Raw genomic sequence first — 8,584 nt, 5'->3', positions numbered from 1 at the left:
AGTATTGAAGGTGTGGTAAGATCAAGATTTTGTGATTTTCAGTGTATTACAGATTTATAGTGAGTGTTTTTTGTCATGGTGTTTGACAACCAGTCTACAATTAAGTCATATGAATGATGAATTTGACTCAAACTTAAGTCACTTTGATAGAGTGGGTATTGTGAATGTCTACATATTTATACCATATAAAAGAGCAGTAGATGGTGTGTTTGTAAATTGTTAGTGGGGAGATCGGTAGGAACAAAGAACACCATTGTAGAAAAATTATGTTTGGCAATGAAGTCTGCAGAGTTATCACATGATGTGGACCTTTACAGTAACACAATAGATGAGCTCTTTCTTAATGCTACTATTCTATGGAGTTAATACGTTGATTTGTTTTCGTACTTATATAAAATGGGCTCTTTCTTAATGCTACTATTCTATGGAGTTAACTTACAACATTTATTTTTTATCAGTGTCTAACTCTGTAATATTTGATAAATTGGTGTTACTCAACATTCATATTGCACAGCCTTTAAAAAAAATGTTTTATTTATGATATATCCATTTTTAAAAGTTTCATTTACAAATTACTCGAAAATTGCTACTTCATCACATTAATTATGATCAAGGGGGATTGATATCTACACAACTCATTTTTTATATGTACACAACCAATACGCATTAGAGTGTTGTATGGTATACATATCAAAAATGAGTTGTGTACATATCATCACCCACGATCAAATGAGTATCGCATTGTAGTTTATTCATTTGTAGCGTTACGCAACACTTGTTTGTTCTAAACTGCAAACATGTTTTGTGGAAACTTGTCTATTCAAATTGGTTTTATAAACTGGTTATTATATTTATTACTTGCATAATAATTTGGTACGGAGTATCATTTATAGAACTTGCTGGAGATTATGTTTATAATCTGAGTTGAGTTATACCTTGTAGATTAGTAATTTTATGCCACCTAATGATTAATTTAAGTTTGTTATGTTTATTTTGCTAATCTAACCGGAATACACAAATTGGTTGTATATCATATTAGGTTGATGTACATAATCAATTAAATTGGTGGCTATGTAGGATAATATTTAAATACATGCTAGTATTATTTACGGAGTATGAGTTACGGAGTACACGATAATCGGTTTGTTATACATGCTAGTATTATTTATGAGTTACGGAGTATACGATAATCGGTTTGTTTGTTAGATTATTCTGATTATACATAGTCAATCTTATGTGCCGCATAATTTGATGAGATTTCGATATTTTGGTGATTAATAATAATATAAATATTGTGCCATTGTTTCCAATCATATGGTTGTTGAGTATAATTGCCATATATATAATATATAATTGTGATAACTATGTGCACATGTATAACTATATGCCTAATTATACAATAAAGTTTTGAATTTAACTCGTTGTATGCATTCGATATGAGATAGAAGTTCCAGCAGAATCTGCGTATATTTACTACAGAGTATTTGATTTGATAATATTGTTCAAGCATATTATGTAATTGAAATATATGATAAAATTTTAATAATCTTGTTGATTATTAATATTATTTGCGATTATTTTCGAATGTCGGAATCTCAATCCCGACCACTCAGCTCGTCATGACTTGTTCTACTAGTATGGTTACTAGCTCAATCGTTGCATCGCTTTCTAATGCGATTCGTACTAGACTGAAAGACCTTAGAAGTTCACATGCGTGTGAACTTCAAGCGCGGCCGCATGGGCATAAAAAGATGTTTTTTTCTATATATCTAACCACATTGAACCTTGCGAGGTTCTTAACCGAAGCCGCAATGTTGGCAGTAAAAGATGTTCTTTTATTTGACTGGGCTGAACCTTGCGAGGTTCATGACTGAACCTTGCGAGGTTCTTGACTGAACCTTGCGAGGTTCTTGACTGAACCACTTTCCAAGTTGCAGAAGGGGAACATGATGCTCAAATTGTGAGCGCGATTCAGGTTTGGAATCATTTGGATTACTTGTGCGCAAGTCGATCGTTCTATAACGTGTATTCGAACAGTCTTCGGACCGTTTCTGGACTGTTTTCGAACATGGCTTTGAACACGTTTTCGAACTGTTTTCGGACTGTTTTTCAGAATGTTTCCAGACTGCATTCAAAACTGGTTATGTTCGGGATAGTATTGGAACAGTTTTAGACTGTTATTAAACCGGATTTAAACATGTTTGTTTAACAGTTGGGCTTAAACATGATGTGTGGTTTAACCAGTTTCGTTGAAACGGTTTAGTTTAATCGTTTAGTATAAACTTGTTGGTTTTAACATGTTTGGTTTACATGTTTGTGGTTAAACCTGTTTGGTTTAACTGTAGGGTTGAAACCTGTTCGGTTTACCCGTTTGAATTGAAACGGTTTTAAGGTGATACATGTTTGGTTACCCATTTGAGTTTAAACCTGTTTGGTTTACTTGTTTGGGTCAAAACCTATTTGGTTTACCTATTTAGGTTGAACCTGCTCGGTTTACCTATTTGGTTGAAATCTGATTGGTTTAACCTAGTTGAGTTGAAACATGTTTGGTTTAACTCTGTTTGTTCATTGTAAAACGAAACTTTTATTTTGGGTTGAACACTCAAATCAGTACAGTTTACGTGGTGTTTACTGTTTGTTAAAACAGTTTAGCGACTGAACTTTCTGTTTTGCTAAAACTTTTTAGTTCAGTTTTGATTTCAGAATGATGATCTCTGAAAGTAACTTTTAGTTCAGTTCAGTTGGTGCTTAATGTTTTGTTAAAACCGTTTAGCGACTGAAACTTCCTGTTTTGATAAGACAGTTCAGTTCAGTTTAAAATTTCAGATGATCTCTAAAGTTAACTTGGTTGGTTCTAACACCAAGGAAAAGTAGATTTATAAAGGGGTTATCCGTCATGTATGTATAATGGAGAAAATCTCTTCATGGATAACTCTGCCTTTGATGATATCAATGGCAAAGGGATTGTAATCCCTGAAAATGAACTCCGAAAAGGAAATCGCATTGTTCAATGTGTTTTATGTTCGTGAGATTCGCAAGAATCTTGTGTCCGGATGCTTGATAAACAAGTTTGGCTTTAAAAAAAATCAATGTTCGCGGTGATAGAGGTGGTGATTATGTTGCACATTTTGCTGAATTTTGTTCACAAAATGGCATTGAACATGCATTCACTACACCTTACTTATCCCAATAGAATGAGACTGCTGAATACAAGAATAAAATCTTGAAAGAAATGGTAAATGTCATGTTGGTGTGTTCTGGTGTAAATCAGAACATGGGGGGGGGGATGTCGTTCCATCGGCAAATTATCTTTAAGTAAGGTACCTCAGAAGGTAATGGATGAAACCCCAAACGAGTTATGGTGAAAAAGAAACCATCCTATGAATACCTCAAAGTGTGGGGGTGCTTGGTAAAGGTAATTGTTGAATTACCTAAGGCACGAAAGATAAGATCTAAGAATGGCATATGTATTATGCTTATAGAGGAACTAATACTGAATGTATACAAAGATATACGTGATACTTAAAACCAACTTAAATTGTATATTTAAGGAGGTGTTTAAATATATGAAGTTGATTTTGTCATGATACAAGGGATATCGTATAACATTCTTTGTGAGAAAAGCTATAGAGAATATGAATGATGCTCTTCTATTCTCATGCTTTGAACTTGAAGTCTATAGAATACTAGACTTACACTTGTTAATAATGATCATCTGTAGAGATTAATTAACAACTATTATTTCATTGTGTTGAATTTATTTAAAGACAAAATCGCTTTCATTCAGTATTTAGAAGTATTTGGTATATTGTGAAACCAGATTTGTAACATCATTGATGATGTGAATTATTCCATTTTATGTGGAATATGATATTGAAGATAATTATAAATATAAAGATGACAATCTTTATTATATTATTGTCTTGAGATTTGAATTACCTAATCAGAATTCAGATGTGGAAATATAATTTGAGTGGAGAACTTTGTTAAGTTTTCTAAATTCGACGTCTCTAGGTCAAACCTAGAATATGACTAAGAATTGCTCAAATTTGTTAAAATATAGATCACAAAAGATGTAAATCTTATGTGTGGTCATTTGAACGCTTCATTGATTAGAATCATATTAGATATATATGATTATGATATCAAGTTGCAAGACATGTGGGGGAAGCTGAAAAAAGGCTTAAGCAGAGAGTTAGTGTATGAGTCGTGCGTGGGAATGGGATTGAAGCCCTTGAAAGGCTAAGTATATATGAAGGAAAACCTAACTCAGTTGACTGGAGATCCCAAGATCTGAGTTCAATATGTAACGACCCGACTTCGTTATTCCAAAAACACGCTTAAAAAAAAAATTCTGAACCAATACATCTGGACGGCGTCCAGCAGAGAAGACCAGGACGACGTCCAGAGGATCTGGACGGCGTCCAATTACACTGCCAGATTCTGACCTTGGTTCCAACTTACACGAGCAGAAAACCCGCTTCCCGACATTTTTAAACGAAACGACTTTTACAACAATTCATATTAAGTAAAACTAAGAAGTTTCCACAATAAAACCGGGTTATACTGAAATGTCCCGTTCTTATTGATTAAAAACGTTCCATATTAATTGGTTTCGTTGCGAGGTTTTGACCTCTATATGAGACGTTTTTCAAAGACTGCATTCATTTTTAAAACAAACCATAACCTTTATTTCATAAATAAAGGTTTAAAAATCTTTACGTAGATTATCAAATAATGATAATCTAAAATATCCTGTTTACACACGACCATTACATAATGGTTTACAATACAAATATGTTACATCGAAATCAGTTTCTTGAATGCAGTTTTTACACAATATCATACAAACATGGACTCCAAATCTTGTCCTTATTTTAGTATGCAACAGCGGAAGCTCTTAGTATTCACCTGAGAATAAACATGCTTTAAACGTCAACAAAAATGTTGGTGAGTTATAGGTTTAACCTATATATATCAAATCGTAACAATAGACCACAAGATTTCATATTTCAATACACATCCCATACATAGAGATAAAAATCATTCATATGGTGAACACCTGGTAACCGACATTAACAAGATGCATATATAAGAATATCCCCATCATTCCGGGACACCCTTCGGATATGATATAAATTTCGAAGTACTAAAGCATCCGGTACTTTGGATGGGGTTTGTTAGGCCCAATAGATCTATCTTTAGGATTCGCGTCAATTAGGGTGTCTGTTCCCTAATTCTCAGATTACCAGACTTAATAAAAAGGGGCATATTCGATTTCGATAATTCAACCATAGAATGTAGTTTCACGTACTTGTGTCTATTTTGTAAATCATTTATAAAACCTGCATGTATTCTCATCCCAAAAATATTAGATTTTAAAAGTGGGACTATAACTCACTTTCACAGATTTTTACTTCGTCGGGAAGTAAGACTTGGCCACTGGTTGATTCACGAACCTATAACAATATATACATATATATCAAAGTATGTTCAAAATATATTTACAACACTTTTAATATATTTTGATGTTTTAAGTTTATTAAGTCAGCTGTCCTCGTTAGTAACCTACAACTAGTTGTCCACAGTTAGATGTACAGAAATAAATCGATAAATATTATCTTGAATCAATCCACGACCCAGTGTATACGTATCTCAGTATTGATCACAACTCAAACTATATATATTTTGGAATCAACCTCAACCCTGTATAGCTAACTCCAACATTCACATATAGAGTGTCTATGGTTGTTCCGAAATATATATAGATGTGTCGACATGATAGGTCGAAACATTGTATACGTGTCTATGGTATCTCAAGATTACATAATATACAATACAAGTTGATTAAGTTATGGTTGGAATAGATTTGTTACCAATTTTCACGTAGCTAAAATGAGAAAAATTATCCAATCTTGTTTTACCCATAACTTCTTCATTTTAAATCCGTTTTGAGTGAATCAAATTGCTATGGTTTCATATTGAACTCTATTTTATGAATCTAAACAGAAAAAGTATAGATTTATAGTCGGAAAAATAAGTTACAAGTCGTTTTTGTAAAGGTAGTCATTTCAGTCGAAAGAACGACGTCTAGATGACCATTTTAGAAAACATACTTCCACTTTGAGTTTAACCATAATTTTTGGATATAGTTTCATGTTCATAATAAAAATCATTTTCTCAGAATAACAACTTTTAAATCAAAGTTTATCATAGTTTTTAATTAACTAACCCAAAACAGCCCGCGGTGTTACTACAACGGCGTAAATCCGGTTTTACGGTGTTTTTCGTGTTTCCAGGTTTTAAATCATTAAGTTAGCATATCATATAGATATAGAACATGTGTTTAGTTGATTTTAAAAGTCAAGTTAGAAGGATTAACTTTTGTTTGCAAACAAGTTTAGAATTAACTAAACTATGTTCTAGTGATTACAAGTTTAAACCTTCGAATAAGATAGCTTTATATGTATGAATCGAATGATGTTATGAACATCATTACTACCTTAAGTTCCTTGGATAAACCTACTGGAAAATAGAAAAATGGATCTAGCTTCAACGGATCCTTGGATGGCTCGAAGTTCTTGAAGCAGAATCATGACACGAAAACAAGTTCAAGTAAGATCATCACTTGAAATAAGATTGTTATAGTTATAGAAATTGAACCAAAGTTTGAATATGATTATTACCTTGTATTAAAATGATAACCTACTGTAAGAAACAAAGATTTCTTGAGGTTGGATGATCACCTTACAAGATTGGAAGTGAGCTAGCAAACTTGAAAGTATTCTTGATTTTATGTAACTAGAACTTGTAGAATATATGAAGAACACTTAGAACTTGAAGATAGAACTTGAGAGAGATCAATTAGATGAAGAAAATTGAATAATGAAAGTGTTTGTAGGTGTTTTTGGTCGTTGGTGTATGGATTAGATATAAAGGATATGTAATTTTGTTTTCATGTAAATAAGTCATGAATGATTACTCATATTTTTGTAATTTTATGAGATATTTCATGCTAGTTGCCAAATGATGGTTCCCACATATGTTAGGTGACTCACATGGGCTGCTAAGAGCTGATAATTGGAGTGTATATACCAATAGTACATACATCTAAAAGCTGTGTATTGTACGAGTACGAATACGGGTGCATACGAGTAGAATTGTTGATGAAACTGAATGAGGATGTAATTGTAAGCATTTTTGTTAAGTAGAAGTATTTTGATAAGTGTATTGAAGTCTTTCAAAAGTGTATAAATACATATTAAAACACTACATGTATATACATTTTAACTGAGTCGTTAAGTCATCGTTAGTCGTTACATGTAAATGTTGTTTTGAAACCTTTAGGTTAACGATCTTGTTAAATGTTGTTAACCCAATGTTTATAATATCAAATGAGATTTTAAATTATTATATTATCATGATATTATCATGTATGAATATCTCTTAATATGATATATATACATTAAATGTCTTTACAACAATAATCGTTACATATATGTCTCGTTTAAAAATCATTAAGTTAGTAGTCTTGTTTTTACGTATGTATTTCATTGTTAATATACTTAATAATATATTTACTTATCATTTAAGATAATTAACCAAGTGTACCAGTATCTTAATATGATTCATATGTACCTAGTATGACGTTGTTATAACGATAATCGTTATATATATCGTTTTCGAGTTTCTTAAATTAATAGTCTCATTTTTATGTATATAACTCATTGTTAAAATACCTAATGAGATACATACTTATAATAAAATCATATTAACTATATATATAACCATATATATGTCATCGTATAGTTTTTACAAGTTTTAACGTTCGTGAATCACCGGTCAACTTGGGTGGTCAATTGTCTATATGAAACCTATTTCAATTAATCAAGTCTTAACAAGTTTGATTGCTTAACATGTTGGAAACATTTAATCATGTAAATATCAATCTCAATTAATATATATAAACATGGAAAAGTTCGGGTCACTACATATACAACATCGGGCCCACATCGTCCGTTTTACGAATTTCATTCAAAATACAAGTTTCGACCATAAGAGTTTAAATTCCAAATGAAACCTGGAGCATGGTGTTTGGTGTTAAACTACCCACATCTTGGCAGAACTTCCAAAAAGCTAAACCCGCGAGAGCCTGTACTAGTCCAAACAAATACCTTTGCCCTTATCCACGCCGGAGCCTAAAAAGTAAATAACGAGAGGGTAAGCTAAAGCTTAGTGAGTGCAATAGTTATACATATACATATATAACCTACTTACTTGCAACCACTTACACAATACCGCATTCAAGCTAGCAATTCAACAACTATGCAAACATTATGCATAAACCAATTTTCGCAATTCATAATAAGCTAGCGACAACAATAGCATATAGTTCACAATTAAATATTCTAATACAAAATTCACACAACCATGGTTAACCATTCGTACAAGGGAACGGTACTCGCGAAAGACCGTCGGAGTTCATAACATCCATTAGTGTACATACGCCGCGTAATCACTAATCCCCCGGGTGATGTCTTGAACACCGCGACTAACTCACACCCATGACAATGTGGTGTCTTGA

This window comes from Rutidosis leptorrhynchoides, chromosome 8, assembly GCF_046630445.1.
Source record: "Rutidosis leptorrhynchoides isolate AG116_Rl617_1_P2 chromosome 8, CSIRO_AGI_Rlap_v1, whole genome shotgun sequence".
In the NCBI taxonomy this organism is placed as follows: Eukaryota; Viridiplantae; Streptophyta; class Magnoliopsida; order Asterales; family Asteraceae; genus Rutidosis; species Rutidosis leptorrhynchoides.
The sequence above is the reverse complement of the archived record's forward strand: the minus strand, read 5'-3'. Positions refer to the sequence as shown.